This window comes from Ovis canadensis, chromosome 3 (assembly GCF_042477335.2).
Source record: "Ovis canadensis isolate MfBH-ARS-UI-01 breed Bighorn chromosome 3, ARS-UI_OviCan_v2, whole genome shotgun sequence".
Classification (NCBI taxonomy): Eukaryota; Metazoa; Chordata; class Mammalia; order Artiodactyla; family Bovidae; genus Ovis; species Ovis canadensis.
The window spans coordinates 2,084,765-2,096,924 of NC_091247.1; the positions used below are offsets into that span (position 1 = coordinate 2,084,765).

At 62.8% G+C, this 12,160-nt stretch overlaps 1 non-coding gene across 1 annotated transcript; it reads left to right on the plus strand.

The window, feature by feature from the left end:
• The first annotated feature begins 11,931 nt into the window (after positions 1-11,931).
• On the plus strand, positions 11,932-12,057 carry LOC138438506 (U6atac minor spliceosomal RNA). Its single transcript, XR_011256429.1, has one exon. It is a non-coding gene; the product is annotated as a U6atac minor spliceosomal RNA (small nuclear RNA).
• The last annotated feature ends 103 nt before the right edge of the window (positions 12,058-12,160 follow it).

Genomic DNA, 12,160 nt, shown 5'->3' on the forward strand with positions numbered 1-12,160 from the left:
CACAGGAAAGGCAGGTCCTAACGACACTTGAGCGGGATTCGTCACACACACGCACACACGCACACACGCACACGGGAAAGGCACAGACACCTGCCCCACAGGCCGTGTTCTCTGGGTGGCAAAATCGATTTTCTCTCCTCACTTTTCTGTTCTTTTGGTTCTGTCTCTTGCACACTGAACTTGAGTTTTTTCCCACAACCAAACTCCAAAACTTGCCTCTCTCTAAAGCTCTCCGCGGAACCCAGGAAGGAGCCGCGGAAGGTCCCCCGGCCTGCAGCTGGCCGCTTGAACTCCAGCCGGCCGCTGGCCTCAGAGCACCTGGGACGGGGGTGACACCTGACCCACTGCTTGGGGTCTCTGAGGGCAAAACTGAGCATGGCTTGGTCTCCCGGAGCAGAGGCCGCGGCGCCGGCTCAGTTACAGGCGGCGGACTCTGAAACCTCACGGTGATCGAGCGGCTTCTCCACGCCTGAACAGGCTGCCACCGAGGGCCTGGGGCTGGGCCGCACGCGCCACCCCGCCACGCGGCCGGCCCTGCGGGCAGCGGGGCAGGGCTTCCTGGGCGCGCGGGTCCGGGCCGAGGGCGGCAAGAGGACCCCGGCTACGCGGAACAGAGGGGCAGCGTGACCGGCAGAGCGGCGGGAGGACAGCTCGGCTGCGACCGAGCCGTGAAGCGGGGACGCCGCGGGGGGAGGCGGCCTGACGGGGTGGCCGTCAGCAGGCGGACCCCGCAGGAGCGACCCGGGCAGGGCGCGGGGCAGGGCCACCGGGTCCATCCAACCTTCACTCTGGACTGAGAAGCTGAGCGGGGGACGTGAGGGCCGGTGAGACGGACGGACTCAGGGCCACACGGCAGACATCAGACTCCCGGGGTGGGGGTCAGGGCCCGGGAGGCCCGCCCGGGGACAGCAGCTCCCGACTCCCCGATCCAGCCTCAGCCTCTGTCCGTCCGGCAAGCTCACCCCACCGCAGGGCCTTGGCACGTGCCGGCCGGGGCCTGGATTCGCTTTCTCCAGGGCCCTGATGTCTGGCTCCGCCCTCACCTCTAGATGGAAGCTGAACCCCGAGATGCCTTCCCTGACCTCCTGGCTGAAGTCGGCCCCCGACACCGCCTCTGACCCCGTGTTATGACAGGCCTCCTCCTTCGGGAGCACCCACCCGTGCCAGACATCCACTCACCCCAAGAGCTGCCAGCTGAGGGCCCACTCGTGCCCCAGATCCCAAGGTGCACCCTCACTCCCACAGAAGTGCCTGCCACGCTCAGGATCACGCCTCCTGTGCACACATCCGGTGGGGTCACTCCCTCTTACAGAGGAGTACCCAGCCACGCTCAGTTCATGCTCTGCTGGCGGCTGCGGTCAGCCCAGGGCCGCGTGTTCGGGTCCCCCGGGCCCACTCTGGCCACCAGCCCGGAATGAAAGGAGAGAACTGGGCCCAGCATCCCAAGGTCACGGGCCAAGTGCGGAGGACGCTGCTCCCCAGTTGAGCACAGGCAACACCGAGGTTACTCCAGGCTAAATAAACAAGAAGACGGGGCGGGAGGGATGCGTGGACACAGCACGTCAGCAGGCCGACCAGCGGGCGCAGCAGCCGGGCCTGCAGGGACGTGGGCAGAGCCGTGGGGTTCGCCCTGGCCAAAGGGCTGCGGGCTGGGGGAGCTGCCCGCCTGCAAGGACAAGGCCCACAGTAACCCCCTCGGGGCCAAGGGGCCCTGGGGGAGGCCTGCCTGGCCCCGGTCCCTCCCGTCCTGTCCTCAGACCAGAAGACGGACCCTCCAGTGACGTCTGCCCTCTTCTCCAGGCGCGGCCTTTCGGAGGGGCTGCAGGGCCGTTCTGCCCCCCAGCTGGCCTGAGGGAGGTGGGGCTGGGAGGCCAGCTGCCCACACAGCCCCTCCAGCCTCCACGTGTCCTTCTGGGCCCTACGGAAAACACAAAATGAACCCAGATTCTGCAGAACTTTGCGCCCCTGGAACCAGAAACAAAGCTGCATTCTTCTGGGAAACAGGCTTGTCTCAGAGTCTGAAAGGCCTATGACACCAACACCCAGCAGGAACCTTGCGGTTTCAAAGATGCAGGAGCCGCTTCCCCAAGGTCTAGAGGGGATAGAGGAGGGCCAAAGCCCAGGTCCAGACCCCTGCAGAGGAGCTGCTTCCCTGGAGGGTCCGGGCTCTGCTCAGCTCTACCCGGCCTCCAAGAGGGGCCCATTCACAGATGCGGAAACTGAGGCTGGAGAGGGCAGTGGTCTGACTGACGGCCCCACAGAGATGTGTCCCTGGAATCCTGGGGATATAGGCGATCTTATGGGGGAAAGGGTCTTGGCAGATGTAACTACGTTAAGGATCTCAAAATGAATTGTCGTGGATTTCCGGGGGGATGAGGGGAGGGAGGGGGGCTACAACCAGTGACCGGTATCCTTATGAGAGACAAGAGGAGGGGCCACGTGGAGACGGAGGAGGAAGTGCGGCCACAAGCCAAGGACACCTGCAGCCGCCAGATGCTGGAAGAGGTGGGAAGGACCCTGCCCAGGAGCCCCCGGAGGAGCGATGCCCCACGACACCCGGATCTCAGGCCTCAGGCCTCCAGGACCAGTAGTGGTGTTCAGGCCCCTGGTCTGTGCGGCCTTGTTACAGCAGCTGCCGGAGCCCAGGCAGGCAGCTTCGCTTGCCTCCAAGGACTAAATGGAGATTCAGGCCGGTGGGTGGGACCCCAGAGTCTGAGCTGAAGGCAGCCATGTGCCGCCCTGGACAGACAGCCCCAGAGAGAAGGACCGGGCCTGCCTGCCTTTACTTAGGTTCTGAACACCCTCCAGCATCTGACCCAGCTAAGCAGGAGGTACCCAGGGACCACCTCCCTGGCTTTGCAGTGAGCCCAGGGGCCCAGTGTGGCTCTTGTAGTCTCTGCGGGCAGCAGGCTGAGTGTGGAGCCTGCAGGGAACCAGGGACGTGACCGGGCCGAGGCTCAGAGAGGCCGGAAATAGCAGAGGCTGCTGGGGCAAGGGCGGGGTCGTTGGGTCAGGGCAGGAGGCTTCAGGGAGCCAGGCTGGGGCTAGCAGCATCCGGGTGCCCCCCCCACCGCCCCCCACCCCAGCCCCCGTGGGACCTTCTCAGTCACGCCTGCCTCCGAGGCTGAGCCCTCACTGTGCACACGAAGGCCAGACTGGGGCACGTGACCCCAAGGATGACACCCACCCCTGCTCTACCGTGACCTCCCCCCGGTGCTTGCTTCCTCATCCTCAAAGGGGAGGACACCCCGACCTCAGGGTTCTGGGGAGGCCCGAGATGGCGCAGAGCCGGCCCCGTGCGTGAACACTGCCATTTCCACCCCAGGCTGGGCGGAGATGCCGGAAGTGGGGCGAGGCGACGGCAGTGACCCTCCCCACCTCCGTCACCCGGGGTAGCCCCAGGGAGACACCTTGTGCTCATCACCCCCAGGGGACCCCCCCAGCCCCCTCTAAGCCAGGCACAGTGGTGGCCCAAGCCTGGGCCCCGCCATCCAGCGCGCGTACCCAGAGCCACGAGCCCAAATTTTCAACGTATGCTCCTCTCCAGCGCAGCATCTCCCACATCTGGGGCCAGCGGGCTCCACTGGGAGGAGCGGGCTCTGGGCCGGCCTTTCCCCTGGAGACACACAGGCAGGGCTCCCGCCAGCCTCCTTAAGTGCAGCACCAAGGACGGACGGATAGACAGGGCAGGGGCCGTGAGGGGACGGGCACTGAGGTGGAGAGGCCACTCCTTCCCGTGCAGGCCAGCCCCACACCCCTCCTGATGACCGCGATGACCCACGGGGCCATGCCCTGCACGCTGCCCACTAATTTAGCCCCCGGCCCCCCCGCAATGCCTCTGCAGCTGCCCAGACTCCATCTCTGGGTCTTCCTGAACATCTCCTCCCTCCCGGTCCTGCCAGGCCCTACTCCTCCCCGCCCCAGGGCCTTTGCAGACCGTGTCTTCTTCCTAGAGCCCTCTCCTTTCCTGGGCAAACTCTGACCCCAACTCCAGGTCTTGTCCTTCCCTGCCCACTCCCTAGACAAGCTCCCTCAGCCCCTGAGGCTCTCCTGAACCTAACCCAGGAATCATTTCTCACTGCCGGCTCCCTGGCCCCCAACCAGGCCTGGAGCTCCAAGAGTGTAGGGCCACATGTCTTTGAGGAATGGCTTCTTGCGGGGCTGGGTCAGGGAAGACACACAGCAGATCTGCAGCAAGCACTGACCCCCTGAATGAAGGGTGAGGTCTTCCCCTGTGTTTCCACCTACAGCTGAGAAGAGAGGTTAGAGAGGGGATGGTCTCGCCCTGAACCGCCTACAGGACAGGGCTGGACGTTCCGAGGCAACGCCCCTGGGGTCCCAGCGCGACACCCGTCCTCGCTGGCCTGCCCAGGGATGAACCTGCGGGTAGGAGAGGCCGGTCCCCTCACGCCGCTGGAGCCCTTGACCTTTCTCCCCTACCGGGCAGCACTTCTCAAAGCACGTGTGTGTGCAGCTGTAGGCCCACGGGCGCTGCGGGCGCCGCACCAGGGCGTGGGGGTCTGGGAAGTGCCGGGTGGGTGAAAGTGTTAGTCGCTCAGTCGTGTCCAACTCTCTGCAACCCCATGACCTGCAGCCCACCAGGCTCCGCTGTCCATGGAGTTCTCCAGGCAAGAATACTGGAGTGGGTTGCCATGCCCTTCTCCAGGGAGACCCGGGTTCGATCCCTGGGTTGGGAAGATCCACTGCACTCCACTCCAGTACTGCTGCCTGGAAAATCCCATGGACAGAGGAGCCTGGTAGGCTACTGTCCATGGGGTCGCAAAGAGTCGGACACGGCTGAGCGACTTCACGTTCACGTTCTCCAGGGAAACCTCCCGAACCAGGGATTGAACCTGGGCCTGCTGCATTGCAGGCAGAGTCTCTACTGGGTGGGTGAAGGGGCAGCAGAATTCTCTCCCGCAGGACTTAGAGCTTTTAGGCCTTCTGCCCACCAGCCCGGGGAGAGAACCGTAAGCAGAGCTTCACACGGGGGTTTCTGAACCCCCATTGAGGGCCACCTTGGTTCCCTGGCAGACGGCAGAGGCTAACCTGGGCTGTGCAGTTACCCAAGCGTGTTAGCGTCGTGCCCGGCTCTGCGACCCCCTGGCCTGTATGCAGTCCACCAGGCTCCTCTGCCCATGGCATTCTCCAGGCAAGAATACTGCAGTGAGTAGGCACACCCTTTTCCAGGGGATCTTCCCGACTCAGGGACTGAACCCGGGTCTCCTGCATTGCCAGAGGATTCTCTACCATCTGGGCCACCAGGGAAGCCCAAAGCTGCCTTCAAACCCCTGAATCTCAGCTTTCTCCTCTATCACCTGGAGAGAGTGAAGCCCAGGTCCCAGGGCAGAAATCCTCCGTGTAGCCCCTGGTCACAGCTGCACGAAGAGGCGAGGGCGACTTCGATGGGCCTGAGAAGGAGAGCAGCAGGGAGCAGGTGCCCACCCCCCACCCCATGCCTGGCTCAGCCTTGCTCTGTCTGGCAGCCATTTTTTAAAAACTAAATTCTTTCCAGTCTCACTTATAGGGTGAATTTCAGTGCCCCCACGCAAAGGGTGTGTAGATGTTTCATCATTTTGAGTCCCCCCAAATCCCTGCCAAACTGGACCCGCCAGGGCCAAGAACGAGGAGGGCTGTGTTCCCTCCCAGGCTCCGGGCCACACCCCTGCAGCCTTTGGGGAGGAGCCGGGTGCCGAGCAGGGTGCCCAGCCGGGGCCGCGGGGCCCGGGGGGGACAGAGGCAGCAGGGCAGTGCGTGGACCCGTGAGAAGACAAGGAGCAGCGCCCAGCGCAGCGGGAACCGGACGAGGGTGCCCACACGGCCGCTCGCTGGACGGGCCGGCCGGGCAGCGACTCGCCTGAACGCTTGTCTCCCCTTCTGGAGCCCGAGGGCTCGGGCCCGGATGCAGAGGCCGCAAGACACACAGACACCCCCGTCACACCCTCCCCGTCCCCCCAGCCTAGGGCAGGACTCCTGGGAGGTGCGCACCGGCCCCGCTTCTGTCCCACAGGTGACTGAGGAGAAGCGAGGCACGACCCTCTGCCCGGCTGCTTCTGCGGCCTAAGAGCAGAGCTGGCAGCAGCCTGGGAAAGTTCTGGGCGGCCATCAGCCGGCCCACGGAGAGCAGATGACCTGTGTCCGGGTCCCGCCTGGCTCCCCCCTCGGGGCCTCAGGACGCTCGCAGGGAGCTGGTCCTGGGATATTTATATCTGGGAGGAAGGGCAGCCCCGTGCTTGGTCCACGAGGAGCTTCCTGTCCATCGGGGCCACGGGGGCCAGGGCAGGACCAGAGCGCCCGAGAGGCCAGCCAGTCACGCACGAACAGCCTCGGGCCAAGCGCCAGCCCTGGGAACGCGCGGTCCCCTCCGCTCTCCGCACGTCCGGGGTCAGCGGTCACTTTATTAATAGCAGCCCCCGAGAAGAGGTCACCCCCACCCCAGGACCGGCATCACCCTTCCTGCGGGCTCAGCCGAGCGACCTGGGGGCATCCCCGGGAGGGACAGCCAGGGGACACAGCCACCCTGACTGCCAGAGCTCTGGACCCAGCAGAGAGAAAAGCAGGGTTCCTCCCTCCCGCCATCAACTACAAGACGGCAGCAATTTCGTAACAGCTCTTGGGGGGCAAAAAGAAACTGCACCACTCTGTTCTGTGGCAGAGCGACACGCCCCATCCTCAGAAACACAAAGCTGAGAGGGACAGGGTCTCAGAACCACACAGAACATCCTGTCTGAAAGCGTCTGTGCCATTAACACAGAGAAAGCCCTGGGAAGTCAGTCACCTGGACCTTCCCTCCACCCCTGCACAGTAAACCTCTAGATGAATCCTCTACTGCCAGGAAAAGTCGTGAGAAACTGAAATTCACACACACACACACATACACACAAAATGACTGCTGGTCCTGCCCAGGGCACCCCTCAAGTCACCGAGAAGCCATTTCACGTGTAGCAATTAATAGGAAATATGGAATCAGCAAAAATGCACAAAAGTGTGCTGATCAGAATGGGTGGTTGGCAAAAGCAGGGTTACTTTGCTCCTGTGTGGTTTTAAATGCACCTGCAGTGAGGAGGCTTTCCGTGTATTATGAAAAAAGTGGACTTTTGACAGAATTAACTCCAGGAAAAGCATCCAGGCTACACCTGGGTGGAGACTTTGTGTGTCAGGAGCCCCACAGATCTGACGCCTCCCCCCACTGGCACGGCCACCACACCTGGGTGCCTCCTGCAGGCGCTCTGGAAACACCCTGGATCTCGGTTTGTCTATGGAAAAGGGGACAGTAACAGTCACCCTCTACTGAGCCCTCCCTGGGAACCAAGCTCTGAACTCCAGTCCCGTCAGGGAGGAAACTGAGGCTTGGCCGTTAGGTGACCTACCCAGGGCCTCAGAGAGCCAGACTGGACAAGCAAGCAAGCTCCGCTTCTCAGGTTTACAGGAGGTGGGACGCAGGCCCTCCACGGTGGAGAGGAGCAACCCTGCCCCCTGGTGGAGGAGACAGCCCGTGCCCCCCTCCTCCTGGCCCTCTGCAGACAGCAAAGTGCAGGCAAGGGGCCGGAGCCCCACACCCAGGGACGACCCGCCAGCCACTCCAAGGCCAGCAGGATGGGAGCCAGCCAACAGCGGCCTCCACCGGCTGGGGCCTGCTGGGTCCCGAAGGCCCCTGCTCTGAGGGGTGGCAGTGAGGCGACCCGCGGAACCCCAGCGCTGCCTCTGAGATGCTCGTGACAGCCCCAGGAGGTTCCCAGGTCACCAAGGCCTTCCGTCCCAAAAAAGCAACGGGCCCTTGGCACCTGTCGCCATTGCTGGGCAAGTCACTGCTTCCCACTGCCCAACTGAGGACCTCCCAGGAAACTGGAAGGGCCGAGGGGGCCAGCTGGTCAGCAGACAGATGGAGGTCTGGGAGCTGGAGGGGAGAGGGGCAGAGGCTAGGCCGGCCCACGGCTGCCAGCCCAGCCCCAGGCAGCCCACCAATGTCTCCAAGACCAGTCCTGAGTCCAGCCTGAGTTCTCGTCCCACCAAGGCCCGGCCTCTGTGGGACGGGCCTGGGGGAGGGAAGAGCACCCCCACCTATAGCCCTGCCCCACCTGCAGAGGTCTGGAACCCTGAGCTGTGAGACAGGCGGAGCCGCCACACCGAGGGCTTCCCGGGAAAGGGAGACAGCTGCTTCAGGGGCTCAAGCTGGCCTCTGGCCTCCTCCAGCCACCTGGCTCCTGACTCTGACGTTCCCCAGCCCAAGTGCAGGTCTCACCAGAGGGCGGGAGAATTGAGGCTCTCCAGAGCCGCCTGGCCCGCAGGGAAGGCACTGCAGTCAGGGCAGCCGCAGGGCTGAGGCTCCCACCCAGCCCAAAGTGGTCCTCAGTCCCTGCGGTGGAGAGCTTCCGGGGACCAGAAGAGGACTCTTGGACTGGACCGGGGCGTGCCCAGCGTGGACACCAGCTGGTCCAGGTGGGCCCGAGGGCTACTGAGGCCCCGGCCTCCCCTCCTCTGTCCTTGGCCCTTCTCCCCCACTTTCTCCCCTCCCCCGGACCTTTTCTTCCGCGTCCTGTGCAGACTTGTAGAGCAGCCATGGATGACTCAACGCCCACCCCACCCCCCGCCCAAGCCCTCGTGCTCACAAACTCCACGGCCCCCCTGCAGGCTTGCCTTTCAGAGAGGGTGGTGTGTGCGGGCTCAGTTGCTTCAGTAATGTCCGACTCTGCAACCCTATGGACTGCAGCCTGCCAGGCGCCTCTGTCCATGGGATTCTCCAGGTAAAAATACTGGAGTAGGTTGCCATTCCCTTCTCCAGCGGATTTTCCCGACTCAGGGATCAAACCCCCATCTCTCGTGTCTTCTGAACTGGTAGGCAGGTTCTTTACCTCTAGCACCTCCTGGGAAGCCCTTGTTCAACACAGAAGTGCCCAAGCAAGCTCCTTCCTTGTTCCCACAGCGCATCCCAAGGACTAGTCACTAAAACACACCTTGGAAGGTGCTTCGTTCCTGGGCAGATGACGAGCCCCCTACCCTGTTCCTGCAGTTGCCAAATGTAGCAAGGAAAAACCCAGGGCAGTATCACAGAAGCAATGAATACACATGTCTTAAATAGCATTTGAGGCATCCTTACACTTTTAAGCACTCATCTTTTATCTGAGATTCCATTCCAACCGGAGTCTGGTATTTAATCTAGCAATTCCACCAGGACATTTGCAGAGAAAAGACTCATAGAGGCCCCAGGCTTCACCAGGGCTGGAGGGGACCCCACACTTCTCACCCTCCAGGTCTGGGTACCCTCCTCCCAAAAACAGGCAACAACAGGTGGAGGGGGTGGGGCTCACTCCGCAACTGCCTCTCCCGCAGCTTCTGAGAAACAGGCAGGACTGGGTGATCTCACCTTCTCTTACTTCTGGGACTTTTCTGGGCTTAGCCCCTGATTCCATGCGGGGGCCTTTAGGGATGACCGCTGGGGATGGTCTAGTGAGTTCATTCCCAGGGAACTCAGGTCCGGTGAGGGATGGGAGTCCTGGAGGCACCAGCAGGCCCGAGGAGAAACAGCCTCAGTAAATGCAGTCCGGGAACCCCGGTCTGCGCCAGTCCCGGGAGGAAGCTGCTGCCGCCAGGGTCCACCCCGCTTGGTCCTCTAGACCCTGTGAAGACCCTCTGGCCGCCTTCCCTCACAGGCAGCCTTCACCTTATTCTGAAAAGTCTTCCCCGGTCAGTGTCATCATCTCGAAGTCCTTTGCATGAGGTGGAGTGATCCACTCTCCACCCAAAGCAAAAGTAGGCTGTCAAGACAGGGGTGACTGGGGTGCCCGAAAGGCTTTGTGAATGCAGATTCCTAGGCCTGACCCTAAACCCTCAGAGCCAGGCTCTGCCCAGGAATCTGCACGCAGTCAGTTGCCCATGGGGACCGGGAACCTGGCAATGGGAAGAAGGTGACATCACTGGGGCTCTGGGCCACTTTGGATGGAGCCTCCCATGTGCCCAGACCCGAGGGTCCCGGGAGGCCCAAGGCTGGGGGGTCGTGTGCAGAAGCCAAGACCGTCTGGCATCAACAGACTCCCCTAACCTCTCACCCTGCAGCCTGGCTGGAAGCCCTCTGCTGCCCACTGGAGGGCTGATGTCCACATTACACACCTTGGCCCGCGTCAGCTAGCACAGGCTGGTGCTGATGGCACCATCCTCGTGGGCGTGGGGAGCAAAGTGGGAGGTCAGTGGTGTGGGGCCACCAGGGCTTCAACACACACTGGGTGCTGAGTGAAGACAGCCGCTCCTCCAGTGGGCACTCACGCTGCCCTGAAATGCCCCTCAGGCAGGGGGCACCCAGGTTGGGCAGGGGCGGGACCCAGACGAGCCCAGAGCAGAGGAATAGAAGGCTTTCTAACCCAGCCAAGGTTTAGAGAAGCAGCCCAGGGCCCTTCAGGTAATAAGCGACAGCAGCGTGCTGGGTCTGGAAGGAAGATGCTAAGGCGCGGCAGGCTGCCTGTAAGAGCCGCGGAACATTGCTGAGCATGGCTGGCAGTGGTTTGACGGTGGGTACGAGTCACAGCCCCCGGGGTCTGGCACTAAGGGGGCCTGGCCGCTGGGACTGCGCAGGCAGGTGGACAAAGCGGTGACCCAGACAGGGCTGATGCCTCTTGCAGCTGCCCACGGTCCTGGCCGGCTCGAGTGCCAGCCAGGCCTCAAGCTGCACCTGGGGAGTGCAGACACGGGGCAGCACATTCGCTCCCAGCTGGCCCAGTTCCCAGTGGCTGCCTGCCTGTCTCCTGGTCCCGGATAATCTGCAAACTGGGTACAGCTGTCCCCTGAGGACCCGGTGAGCTCTCCACCTGGAACTAACCGGGATCTTCCCAGGTGGCGCTAGTGGTAAAGAGACGGGGGTTGAATACGTGGGTCGGAGGATCCCCTGGAGGGCATGGCAACCCATTTCAGCATTCTTGCCTGGAGAATTCCAGGGACGGAGGAGCTCTAAGGAAACCGGCCAACCTGAAACTTCTCAAGGGGCGGCTGGCTGGCGGGAGGCGGCTGGTGTCCTGCAGGCCGAATCCACCCCAGCCCGCTCGCCGTCCCCAGGCTGGACCCACCGGCCACAGCTCGGGTGCTGTCTCCGCGCACACACACGACATGACACTGCGAGCGTGTGGGCGCCGAGGCGCGGGCGTGTCTGCACGCACGTGCACCCGTGCACACGCACAAACACGTGATTTACCGGAGGCTTGACTCCAGCGCACACGCGGCCCCGCGCCCGCATCCTCGGGCCGGGAGCCGCATCGCCCGCCGTCTGCACTCCGGGGACGGCCAGCACCCGAAGCTGCAGAACGGTATCTTAAAGCTACAGGCCAAGGGCGAACAGGAAGCGCAGAGACCGGCGCCGTGTGGACCCCAGCGAGCAGCCGGCAACAGACCGTCCGCCCAAAGGCGGCAGCGCGACCCCGAGCATGCGCGGAGGCCGAGGGCCGTACTCCGGGAGCATGCGCACAGGGCGCCCCGACACGCCCACACCCACAGTTCCAAGCGCGGGGCCGCGTCCGGAAGTTCGTGCGGCGGCCCTTCCTTCCTCGCCCTCTGATTCGCTACAAGCCACTTCCGTTTCCGCAGACGGTTTCGCGCCGTCTCCTGACGGAACGCGAGGCGTGTCGCGGTAGGAAGTGCGGGCCTGCCCTGTTTTGTTTCCGGGGGAATCTCTATTCTTTGCGGGACGCTGGGCTTCCGGGTATTCCTCTCAGCCTCTGATTGGCTAATTTTATGAATATATTACAACGTGAAGACTTTTTAACATTTTTCCCCGTTTTCTGAAGCAGTCTTTTTTCTTCACGCTATAATAAGTAGCAGTTTAGGATGAGCTTTATCGTGCCTCCATGCTGGGTGCGGCCGCCTCCAGCGGTGCGAACTATTAGTCACCATAATCGTAAGGCGTCTTTGCTTTAGAGCTTTAAATATAGAGCGCGCAGAAGGGAAGTTGTGTTGTATGAAAGGAGAGAAGGTTAGCACTCCCCTTGACAAGGATGGAAGAGGCTCTCGGGCCTAACAACACGCATACGGTTAAGGCATTGCCACCTACTTCGTGGCATCTAACCACTGTTTTTTCTTTTTCTTCGGTTTGCGCGGCTCGTGGCTGTGCACGCAGGGGCGTGTGCGGCACGCGACGGCACCGCGACAGCGCAGGCAGGGCGTGTGACACGAGGCTGTG